The sequence below is a fragment of the Gracilinanus agilis genome, chromosome 2 (assembly GCF_016433145.1).
Source record: "Gracilinanus agilis isolate LMUSP501 chromosome 2, AgileGrace, whole genome shotgun sequence".
Taxonomy (NCBI): domain Eukaryota; kingdom Metazoa; phylum Chordata; class Mammalia; order Didelphimorphia; family Didelphidae; genus Gracilinanus; species Gracilinanus agilis.
In genome coordinates, this window is record NC_058131.1 from 256,685,404 (window position 1) to 256,697,992 (window position 12,589).

The following is a 12,589-nucleotide window of genomic DNA, read 5'->3' on the forward strand; positions in this document are numbered from 1 at the left end:
CTTTCCTTCCTTCCTTCCTTCCTTCCTTCCTTCCTTCCTTCCTTCCTTCCTTCCTTCCTTCCTTCCTTCCTTCCTTTTTTCCTCCCTCTCTCCCTCCCTTCTTTCCTCCCTCCCTCCCTCTTTTTTTTCCTTCTTTCCCTCTTAACCCCCTTTGGGTACTTAGTACTCAATAACCTCTGTACTCAGTAATCATCTCTACCTCACAGTACTTGTTCTTAGGGAAGATTCTCATATCTAACACATTAGTCACATCTGAATGTGAATAGTAGTCAAGAGTACTCCTGCTCCCAGGATAATTCACTATAGAAAACCTAACCTCTAATGTGGAATGAAAGACTTTGTCCCTTGTGAGAGAGTTTTTATACATCATTCAGTAGAAGGATGTGTGTGTGTTTTTCTCTTCTTTTGACATTCTACCTCAGCATATCTGATGGTCTTTCCTCAGTAAATATAGTTATCTTCTTTGAATAATTGAATTTTAGATTTGGAAAGGATATCAAACAGTATGTAATCTAAACAACCCATACCTGTGTAGGAATTCCCTCTATACCATCTCTAACAAGTGGTCATCTCAGTTTCATCAAAATGATACAGAACTTACTAGCTCCTCTTCTAGATCCCTCTGATCACTAGGCTCTCCCCCTAATCTCTGTTTTCATTAAACCTTATTAGTTAAATTTTATAAGAAATAACTTCAGTATTTATCATCATCTTTGAAAAAAAGTGACATTCTCTCTGGGTTGGTTCATTATAATACCTTCTTTATTTTTGGCAATAATAATCCTATCCAAATGGATGATAACTTTGTCTAATACTACTTAGACATGTCTGTGTCTTTAGCAAGATTGGGATTTATAATAAAGTTTCACAAGCAGAATTCATCACCTGGCCAGAGGAGTAGTCTGAGCCTTAGACATGATATGTCCCCCTTTTTACTAACAGGCAGAGGGCAGCATAATATTCTCTTCTTTGAGAATTGGCTTTCCCCTGGCCTTTAGGGGAGAGCTTTGATGTGACAGCTGTGTTCTCCCAGACGCTTTCTCCTTCCCATCAGCAGAAAGTGCCAAGGAACACAGAATCCTGTGATGTACAGTCCCCAAATGGGAAGAAAGAGCACTGGATTCAGAATTAGAAATCCCAGGTTCAAATCTGGCTCTGCTCCTTGCTACTCATGTGACCTTAGGCAATCTCTGTTCATCTCTTGGGGACTCTCTTTATCTCTCAAATAAAAAGATGGGGTTAGATGATTTTTATGGTCCATCCTAGGTCAAGACCCTTGAAGAACCCTCTCTCCTGCCCCAACCTGAGACCAAATCCACACTCAGTGCTTCCCTTCTGGCCTCTTTTAAACTAGGGATGTAGTGGAGTCTTGAAGGTTTAATAGCAATGACCTGGTGGAGCTTTCTTACCCTCACCAAGTAGGGTCTTGTAGGTTTTCTTTTGTGTCTTTCATTTCTTGTTGTTCAGTCATGACCCCATTTTTTTTTGTTGGCAAAGATACTTTAGTGGTTTGCCATTTTGTTCTCCAGCTCATTTTATAGATGAGGAAACTGAGGCGAACAGGGTTAAGTGACTTGCCCAAGGTCACATGACTAATAAATGTCTGAGGCCAGATTTGAACTTAGGAAAATGAGTCTTTCTGACTTCAGAGCCTGGAATGGTACCCATTGCACTCCTCCTAGCTTCTCCTTTCACCTCTTAGTAAATGACCAATTCTGTAGGATTAGGGATTCTGGAATTTAGAGCAATAAGGGACTTTAGGAATAATTCAGTTCAGAATCCTCATTTTATAGATGAGAAGACTGAAGCCCAAAGGAGGAAAGTAACTTGTTCAAGGTCACATAGGTAGATAAATGGCAACAGAGCTAGAATTTGTATTTAGGTTCTTAGACTCCTATTGCATCTCCTACTATGTTCTACTTCCACTTCCCAGATAAAAGCCCTTTTTGTACTGGGAATCCAGGAACTATGTATTCCAGTTTAAGCTCTAACATTAATTTGTTCTATGCTGTTAGGCAAGTCATTTCCATTTGGGGGGTGGGAGCAAGGGGAGGTGGAGGAGTTGAATTTCCCTGGAAATTGAAGGAATTCAGTTATATGACCTGTACAGCAACTTTCAATTTGAACATTCTAGGACTTGATATCAAATCCAGTGATTTTGCTTCTCTTAGGAATGGCAAACAATGGAAAGAATGGTCAAACTATCTGCTGAACACTTACTTACTAGATGCTAATAACTGTGCTAGTGCCTGAAGAGAATTGAAAGAAATTGGAGATAATTCTAATAAAATGAAAGTTCATGTAGACCAGGGACTTTTTTTTGTCTTTGTAATCTCAAAACTTAGCATAATGCTTTGCACTTGGTAGGCACTTAAGAAATGTTTATGGAATTGAATGCTTCTTAATATATAGCTGAGGAAGTAAGGCATAGACATGATAAGATAAGAAGAAAGGAAGGTAGCATATACTAAAGTACCAAATAAGGAGCAGAGACAATTAGCGTGGTAGCATTTGCGGGGGGAGGGGGGGACAAAGATATCTGTAGGCTGGGATGTTTACAGACTTTTCAGAGGAGATGAAATGAGCTTGGCACCAACGGATGGTTGAATTTAGTCAAGGAAGAAAAGGAAAGAAAGAAGACTTTCCAAATAGGGAACAATTCATATGAACAAAAGTGTGGAGAGAGAAATGATCAAGATTCGTCCAGAAGAAAGTCGGGAAGTAGTGGAAGATAAGGCTGAAAAGAAGAGAGGACTCTGGGTTTTGGAGTGTCTCAAATAAAAAGTTAAGGAGTTTGGAATTTATAAAGGCAACGGGGAGACAATAAAGGTTTCTCTGTAGATGATTTGTGATAAAGGAGTATTTTAGGAATATGGGTATGACAACATTTCGCAGGATGGAAGAGAATGGATTTGGGGTAACCCATTTGGAATTACTCAAACCTGCCCCTGGTTATTCCTTCCAGTCCTTTTTTTTCCAAATATAATTTTTTCTTTCATTCCAAGAAGTCTCTCATCCACTTGTGTGAGCTAGTAAGAGACGCCTTACCCCATATTTGGAGTGGAAGGAAAAATATTGGATTCCATACTCTCTTATTTTCAACCTTGTTTTAGTGTGGGAAAATTCATGCATAAGTAAAAGTCAAAAGGAAAACTTGGACTTCCATTGAGTGTTATCCTATGATGTAAAAGACTAGGAAATAACTGGAGTTATTCACACTGAGTGTGGAACTCTAGAGTTAGACTGAGTTCATTTTCTAAGTTTGGGATGTGTTTTAGCATCTCTGCTGCCCAGGAATATGTCAATTGAACAGTCTGTTAACCAGCAAACATTTAGTAGCGTTATCAGGCCCTGTGCTACGTTCTGGAAACAAGTTCCTCCACCTAGGTAACACTTGGACTTTCATGTTTGTTATTCTAGTGATTCTTCAAAGTTAACTCAGAGGTGTGACTCCCTGGTCTCTACCCTTCTTACCCCTCCTTAGCAATAAGGAAGAGCCTGGAGAATTTCTATTGAAGGGCAGGTGCAAAAGTGCTTGATCTGCTTTAAGCACTGGCCCAGTAAGTATTAATCATAGGCCATTCCATCCTGATGTGTCAGAGCAGGGGCAGGGAAAATTGCTGGGGTAAAGGACTCTGTTGGGGTGGGGGTGGGGGTGCTGAGGGACACTGGAGAGTCAGCAGGTCAGAAGTTACAGGCCATAATGGAAACAGTCCAGGCAGAAGGTGAAAGATTACATTAAGATAAATACAGAAGGAAAATCAAAGGAGAAAGAGAACTTTATTTCTCTTACATAGTGGTAGCCAACATCAATATTTCACAGCTGTGTGACAGGCACTGGGAGAGTGTTGTGTGTTTGAAGACGAAGTACTATAACTTCAAAGTAACTTTAAAGATGAGCTTTGGTCCCCTCAGCATCTACAAACAATTTTCTTTGGAAGCCTTTGACCCAGTAGTCCTGAATGGATGAGAACAGTCATTGACTTAGCCACTGAGCTTTCCTAAACAGTGACTGACAGGGAACATGATAACTGTAACAGAAGGATGATGGTGGGGGAAAGGTCTGTGTTTTGGGTGGTCTTCTGAGGGGCCATAAATAGGAAGAACAAGACGATATTTTGCCAAGGAAAATTTAGGCTGGATATTGGGAGTTTTCCCTTATGATCTGTTAGCCTTAAAAACAGCAACATCTCCTCTACCCCCCTTGTTCCCTAACCCAGGCAATAGGAAATTCTCCTGTCCAAACCCATGTAATGAACTTAGACTCAGAAAATCTTTTGCAAATATACAGCCAGAAACTACCCCGGACAATGGGCAAAATGGCCCCATCACTACCTTTAAAACATCTTCTTATTTATTTATCAGGAAAGAGAGAGATTTGTGGGAAAATATCTTTCTCTTTCTTCCAAACTACTCAGATGGTTTGGTAATAATAATTTGAATTAACAGATGGTTTGACAGTGAAGTCATCTGCAAGCATAAGGGCAGAGGAGTTATGGAGGATAAAGACCATATTTACCCAGACTTTGGGTTTACAGAAGACTTTGAGGCTATCCTGAGAAAGAAGAGTTTTTTTTCCCTGAAATCTAAATCCTATCATCAGTTCAGTCCAAGAGATATGCTGGAGCATGTGGAAAGCTAGAAGTTTTCTTTGGACACAGTTGGGAAGAGGATTTCAATTCGGCCAGACTCAAAGGATCTCAGATGAGGACAGAAGGTGCACACATGCATGCCAGGGACATGGACTTAGCATTTGGGCTACTTGAGCTATTGTCTTTGGCTCCAGACTTTCCCTCCTCACTGAAGCAGAAGAAAAACTCTTGTGTATCTTTTGATTGCCAGACTATTCAGTAGGTAATTCAGTTCAATCCATGAGATATTTATTAAGCACCTACTATGTATAGGGCTCTGTTTTCTGGAGCTGTGAGTGTGGACCAAGAATACCTATTTCATTAAGGAAGATTATTTCCCTACCTTTAATATGTTGTAATTTGCCTTCAGATCTCTGTCAAGGAGGTCCAGATGACTAACAGCCTCCTTCCTTCTCAAGATACAGAGATTTCTGGCCAGACTTCTTCATGGATTAATGTAGAAGAGTTTCCAGATTTATAAGATTCCATTTCTGAGTGGTATCTTTAGTATCAATCAATAATGAAGACTGATGACGTGTGCTGAACAACATAAACAGGCGACCTCCATCTATGACAACCTTCTTATTTTACAGATGAAGTTGGAATTCAGACAAGGAAAGTCACTTGCCCCAAAGTCACACAGCACATTAATGTTGATGAAAAAGAATTCAAGTTTTCTTCTAGTGCTCTTTAAATAACTGACTCATTTGTTCCTGTTCTTACCCCCCCCCAACTATGTCTTTTCATTGAGGTGATGGCTGATGACTTCACTCTTGCTCGTTTATTCACAGTATTGACTTTTGGTGCCACCAAAACAAATGGATTTTGCAGATAATAGAAAATGTATAAAAACTCACATGACACAGCTGCTGGGTCACAACAGCACTTTCCTTTTACTCCAGAGAGCTCAGAAGCTCTTTTGGAAATAAATTTCTCAAGTTTATTTCTTGGGTATCTACATTATTCTCAGTCCTTACTATATATACCAAGTACAGAGAATGTATGCCCAGTCTAAGAAAGGTTAAGCACTAAAAGTCCTCTGTAATGCTTTGTCTATCAATAGTACGTTGGAAAGAACTAGGAATCAGGAAACCTGACTTCTTGTTCTGGCTCAACCACTAACCAAAATAGAGAAGTGTGTTGGCTACTCATGCCAGTTATTATAGATTTGGACCTTATTTGTGGCAGAATTTTATAAGGCTCTGAAATTTATAAAGGACATGGCAATTTTTGTCCTGCTAATTAGTCCATCAGATTCATTTAAATTGCATGAGGCTTATCAGTTTACTTATTGAGTATACCACACCTGTAGTGTGTGACACTGGTGTCTCTATATTAGACAAATTGCCTCTGCCTGGAGCTTAGTGAGGCTCTAAGCAAAGGTCTTGTTTACCTTTTATCCTTTGGTATAAGCAGAGACCAGAGTGATGGGTTTATCCCTTATTATGAGCAGAGGCCAGGGAAGTGAATTTCTCATTCCGACCCAATTTAATGTGACTTTTTGTGCCAAGACCCATGTTCCTGGGAATCAAAGATGAAATGAGTAGGCTTATGGCTACAAGGCTGTTAATGTAATTGTAATTTTATTTGTTCAGGTTGAAAGTAATGGTTGACCTAACCGCAAGACTTGCTTTTCTTTGCTTTACTTTTTATTGCTTCTAAAATAAAAGGGCCTTCTCTACTTATTTTGACCTATTGTAAATAGTAGTACAAATCAGTGCCCCCAGCAAATAGTTCAGACAGAACCCCATTTCCCTTTTAGAATTCAATTCAGTAAGTATTTACTGAGCACTCATTTATTCGTGTACACATTCATTGATTCAACAAATATTTATTAAACACTTGACACATGTGAACCACTTTCAAGGTATGATGGGAAATACAGAGCAGAAGACCCAGCTGCTGCCCTTGTGGAGCTAACATTTGAGATGGGTTAATTGGGCATACATTCATACAGCTAAATAGCCGACCAGGCAAGGCAAGTCAACAAGCATTTATCAAGCTACTAGACACCAGGTCCTTTGCTAGGAACTGGAGATACAATATATGATTTAATCATTATAATAATAAATAAGATTTATATAGCACTTTAATGTTTACAAAGCAATTTGCCTATATTATCTCCCTTGATCCTCATAAAAAAGCTGTTATGAGCTAAGCACTTATTATTCTCATTTTACAGATGAGGAAACTGAGGCTGAGAGAGGTTGTGGAATTTGCCCCAAGTCACACAGCTGGTAAAGTTCTAAAGTAAGATTCAAACTCAGACCTTCTATGAGTCAAGTCCACTTCTCTAGCCACTGCCCTCCACAAATTTAATGTCTGAATGAGCAATTAGAGACAAATTTATAGTTATTCAGAGGTCAGAGAGAATAGGGTTGGATAGGAGGTGAACATTGGTCTTTAGAATGTCTGAGTTGGAATGAAAGAATCATGGGAGCTTAAAACAGACCAGAGAATGTTAGAGTTGCAAAGGAGTGACTAGAAATCATTTATTTATTTTTAAACTCTTACCTTTTGTCTTAGAATCAATACTAAATTACCAGTTCCAAGGCAGAAAAAGCAGTAAGGGATAGGCAACTGGGGTTAAGTGAGTAGCCCAGGGTCACACAGCTAAGAAGTCTCTGAGCTTCGATTTGAACCCAGGTTCTCCCATCTCTAGACTTGGCTGTCTATCTACTGAGCCACTTAGTTGCCCCTAGAAATCATTTATTCTAACCCCCTCATTTTACATAAAGGGAAATTTGGGGAAAATTTCCTTGGGGTCTTGGAAAGGAATTTACTTCTGTACTTCCTCCCTGATTTCCTTCTCTCTCTTTGTAAGATCTACTTAGTGTTGACTCCTTGATTTTCAGACTTTAGCTTGTTGTTTTTTTCCTTTTCCACTCCTAAAGAACTTTTGCTACGTAACACTATATTGCTGTAAATTGAGGCTCCCAGCAATAATACTTCTCTAAATGCTTAGCATTTCCTATGGCAATCACTATTACTTCTTTTTAGTTATTTAGCAGAGTAGTCTCAATTCTTAATTTTTACAAGGAAGAATAAAGAATGGGTTGGGATAATAAGTGGTTTTACTTAGGGAGACTGGAGGGGTGAAGCAGACTTGTCATTAAAAAAATTAAAAGTAATTTTAAAAAACTTTCAACCCAAATGTGACACTGAAAATGAGTCTAAAAACTAATTTCATATTTGAGCACAGGGAAATCAGTTCTTCCATCAGGATTTAATATCCCTGCAGTCTTTTCTTTCTCTAATGTAGAGAATTATAAATTATGACCAATCCTATTTAATAACTGGAAAAAATGAAACTGAAATCACGATCATGAACTTGGGGAGAGTAGAAATCCAAACACAATTCAGGTGGAACTCCTGAATTGATCTTTTCCATTTTGCTAGGTCCTGAACTTGAAGAATAATTCTAATATTACCACCAGCATTGCTGTTAGCGATCATTTTAAGTTGTTATGGAGGTCAGCTCCTATACTCCAAATAGAGGCTACAGGGCTGGGAAGTGATAAAAGCTTCTTTATTACAATCTCTTGGGTTTTAAATGATCATAAAATGTTTATTAAGTTCCTTCTGTGCTCAGATCACTCTACAATACTTTTGTTTCCCAATTTCTTCCAATTTCTTTATTTTTCCAGCTCCATGCAGCTTGCAAAATGAGCTCAATGTGGTAGTCTGAATCATGATTAATGCTTTCTATGCCACCTCCTCTTTAACTGCTTCTATTTTCTTTCTGCCTCCTCCTTTTTTTTCCCTTCTTGCATTTCTGGCAAAGCTCTTATTCTCTTTAACCCCTTCCAACAGATTAAACTCCTAATTTTTATTTTTATTTTAATGACTTCTGAGTTCCCTTCTAACTCAGAGCTTCTGCATTTCTAAAAGAAATATGCAGGGGGCAGCTGGGTAGCTCAGTGGATTGAGAGTCAGGCCTAGAGACGGGAGGTCCTAGGTTCAAATCCGGCCTCAGACATTTCCCAGCTGTGTGACCCTGGGCAAGTCACTTGAGCCCCATTGCCCACCCTTACCACTCTTCCACCTAGGAGCCAATACACAGAAGTTAAGGGTTTAAAAATCAAACAAATAAATAAATAAAAATAGTATAAAAGAAACATGCAATCATGAAATATGACCATCCAGTTGGGACAGTGGTCTGAATAAAACCAAAAATTCCAGAAAAGAGTCAAGACTTCCAACTCCAAGAGTTCCAACATCCTCATTTTGGGCAAATCACTTAACTTCCCTGAGTCTAAATTTCCTTCTCCTGAGAAGGCAAAGAGGTAGACTATCTGACCTCTGAGATCAGGTCCTTTCCTGCTCTAAAATCTGAAGACAGGTACCAAAGACACAGCAGACAATTTGAACATGTGGAACAGAACAAGCTATGTTAGGAAGAATAATAGCACTAGCTTGTATATGCCAAAGGTAGGCAAATTACAATCAGAAGGTCAGATTGGCTACTTCTGTTTTTTTTTTTTTTTTTTTTATCACTCTCCACCTGTTCTTGTGCTCCCTCGAGTGAAGGGCGGTTCTTATATAAAAATCATTTGGTCTTCCTATTTGTCTTTTATTGCTGTGATGCTTTCAGCTCCTCCTGTTGTATAATGTTCTGCTTCATCTGATGGAGTTATTTGTGCTTTTTTGTCTATGGAAGGACAGACTGAATATAGAGTTATTTTACTGCCTGTCTTATAAAACTTCAAAAATTCCCAACGATTTAGAAAATAAATGCACATGCCCTAAATTAAACATGTATACTTATTATTTAAACATTATTATATCATTAAAAATATTTAACCCTCTCTACTCCCCCCACACTTTGAATATTCTGAGTTTTGGTGAACATTGTGTTCATGTTGAACCTACTGAAATCTTTTTGTTTATTATAGATTTTGACCTTACACCCTTTTGGCTTTTGTCTCTTTTAAAGTTGACACTTTAAGTGAGCCGGTTCCTTGGGACAGTTGCTTCTCTAAATGGATATGCTATCCATACCAATGCATTCCTATAAAAAAACTCACTAAAAAAGTTTTTTTTCTTATGATCTATGTTGAGGGATTTCTGAAGATATTCATCCCAAATAAATCAGAAACAGCTCTCTTCTGACTGCTTAGTTCTGAACCCCAAGATGGACTATGAAATGGACCCAGAAATTAATGGGAGATGAGTGGACTGGCTTCCAACTGGAAAATTATGCAGGCTTTTCAGTAATTCCAAACCACTTTCTGACACAAAAAGCTGTTATTTTTAAACATAAAAATTCTTCCAGTAATGCTATACTATCTACAAAACATGGAACATTATGATCTCCAAGAAGCAAACTGGTGGATAGTCCAATGGATATTTAAGGTATTCATGGTAGTCTGTGGTATATTTCCAGCTATTACTTGCTCACAAGAAGTATTATAAAAAGTATCATCAAGAAAAGATGTGATTGGGATAGAAAATGGGTCAGTCATGTAAAGAGCATAAGAGAGATAGCCTATGGACAGTCAGAATACACCACCACAGTGCTCATGAAATGTTAAAAGACTTAGGGGGAAGTCTTTCAGAATTTATGAGGGAACATGAACAAAAATTGCACAGGACAAGGAGTGGATGGGGTTTTGATTTAAATCTCTGGATGCAACAACTATTTTATACTCATCTCATTTGGATTAGATTATAGATCCATGAAAGGAAACCACAAATTATCGTTCTGATTCAAGAATACTGACACTTTAAAAATAGGGGGAGTGACTCTTATCATTATGTTAAATGGACAGACTAATTGTATGTGAAGTTTTATTACCATTACATAAGTGCAATGCAGATGCAAAGATTAAAATTAATTGCCTAAGAACAGGAAGATAAATCTATGCTGAAAACAGAAGAGAGAAACTAAAAGAAAAAGGAATAGAGAGAGAGAGAGAAGGGGAGCAAACAGAAAGCTGTGACAAATGTGTGCTTGAAGGACAGTTGAAGGGGTACATTGTTAGAATGGACAGGAAATTAAAATTCAGAACTGTCAGATATTTTTGAGAGTACAATTATTTCATTGGGTCGCAAAAAAAGACGAGATGATCAGAGCATGTAAAGCTGGAAGTCGAAAAGTCATAACAAATAGTCAAATAAGTTTTTGTTTTCTGATCCAACCCGTCTCCTAATGCAGCTAAAGAGATTTTCTCCTCCTCTTGGCCAAAGGATAAGATTTAGATGAAAAAGGAATAGTGGTTGTCCACCAGCACTCAGACCACTTATCTCATTTCCCATTTCTCTTTTATTGCTGTGATGCTTTCAGCTCCTCCTGCTGTACTGTGCTCTGTTTCATCTGATGGAGCCATTTGTGCTTTTTGTCTATGGAAGGGCAGATTGAATATAGAGGTATTTTACTGCCTGTATTATAAAACTTCAAAAAATCCCAACAATTTAGAAAATACATGCAGTAATTAGAGAAAACAAAATTATGTGATACTATTTTTTTTAATTTTTATTTTTTTTCCATGATTCCATGATTCATGTTATCCACCTCTCCTCCTCCCTCCCACCTCCTGGAGTTGACAAGCAATTCCACTGGGTTATGCATATGTTATCACTCAAAGCCTATTTCCATATTATTCATTTTTGTCAAAATCTTTTAAAACCAAAACCCCAAATCATATACCCATATAAGTAAGTGATAAATCATATGTTTTCTTCTGCATTTCTACTCCGACAGTTTTTTCTCTAGATGTGGATAACATTCTTTCTTATAAGTCCTTTAGAATTGTCCTAGATCACTACACTGATGTGAGTAGGAAAATCTATCACATTTGATAACCCCATAATATTTCAGTTACTGTGTACAATGTTTTCTTGGTTCTGTTTATTTCAGTTTGCATCAGTTCATGTAGATCTTTCCCGCTCTTTCTGAAATCATCCTGTTCATCATTCCTTATAGCACAATAATATTCCATTACCATCATATTACCACAATTTGTTTAGCCATTCCATAATTGAGGGACATCTCATTTTCCAATTTTTTGCCACCACAAATATGTGATACTGATACAAAAGCCTGAAATACAACCACTGAAAAACCAAAGACAGATATCCAGTGATTAAATATAATTAAGATTCACTTTTAAAAACTCCTTCAGTGACTGTATAATGAAAACTGATTTTAGGTGTTCGAAATATAATAATAATTATTTTACTTGGTGGCTAAGTGAGGCAGTAGGTAAAGTGCTGGCTTCTGAATTCGTTTCTCACTTCAGTCACTTACTCATCCTGGGCAAGTCTCTTAACCTCTGCCTACCTCAGTTTCCTTGTCTGTAAAATGGGGATATTAATACCTCCTACCACCAGGGTTGTTGTGAGGACCAAATGAAACAATATTTGTAAGATTCCTTGTAAACCTTAAAGTACTATATAAATATTGTATTTATTATTACTTATGGTTGCTAACTCTAAATTAGGCCTAAGGGCCTCGTGAATAGTTGGAAGCTATAGAAGAAACAGAAGAGTTAGTAAACCATTCTGAAGTCTTGTACAATTACAACTTTGCATGTAATTTCCTACATTACCTAAAAATTTAAGCTCTTAAAGTAAGATATTTCTTATTACCTTCTTTCAATATATAATGCTTTTAATAATCTACTAAACCTTTTAAATTTTGATCTTTCCTAATACTAAAAAATATTTTCTATTTAAATGTGTTGAACACTGTAGGTCTGATAGCTGACTAACTTTAGTCCCAATTGTTGGATGAAATTATTTTTTTAAAAAAGAATTGAACTTATTTTATTTTTAAGGTATTTTATTTAGTTTTATTGTTGCCTGATTTTATATTTCTTAATGTTGTGTACCTAATTTGATCTACTGCCATCTCTCTTTTTTTATACCAAAATGTTTTATACCAAATAGTTTTGATGGTTAGTGGTTTGTATTATATAGTTCGAGATCTAGTATTACTAGTTTGTTTTCATTAACCC

General features: G+C 37.4%; 1 protein-coding gene across 1 annotated transcript in view; it reads left to right on the forward strand.

Annotated features, from left to right (window-relative positions):
• ZNF831 (zinc finger protein 831) overlaps positions 1-12,589 on the forward strand; it is a 47,270-nt gene that overhangs the window by 19,506 nt on the left and 15,175 nt on the right. The gene's annotated exons all lie outside the window — the stretch shown is intronic.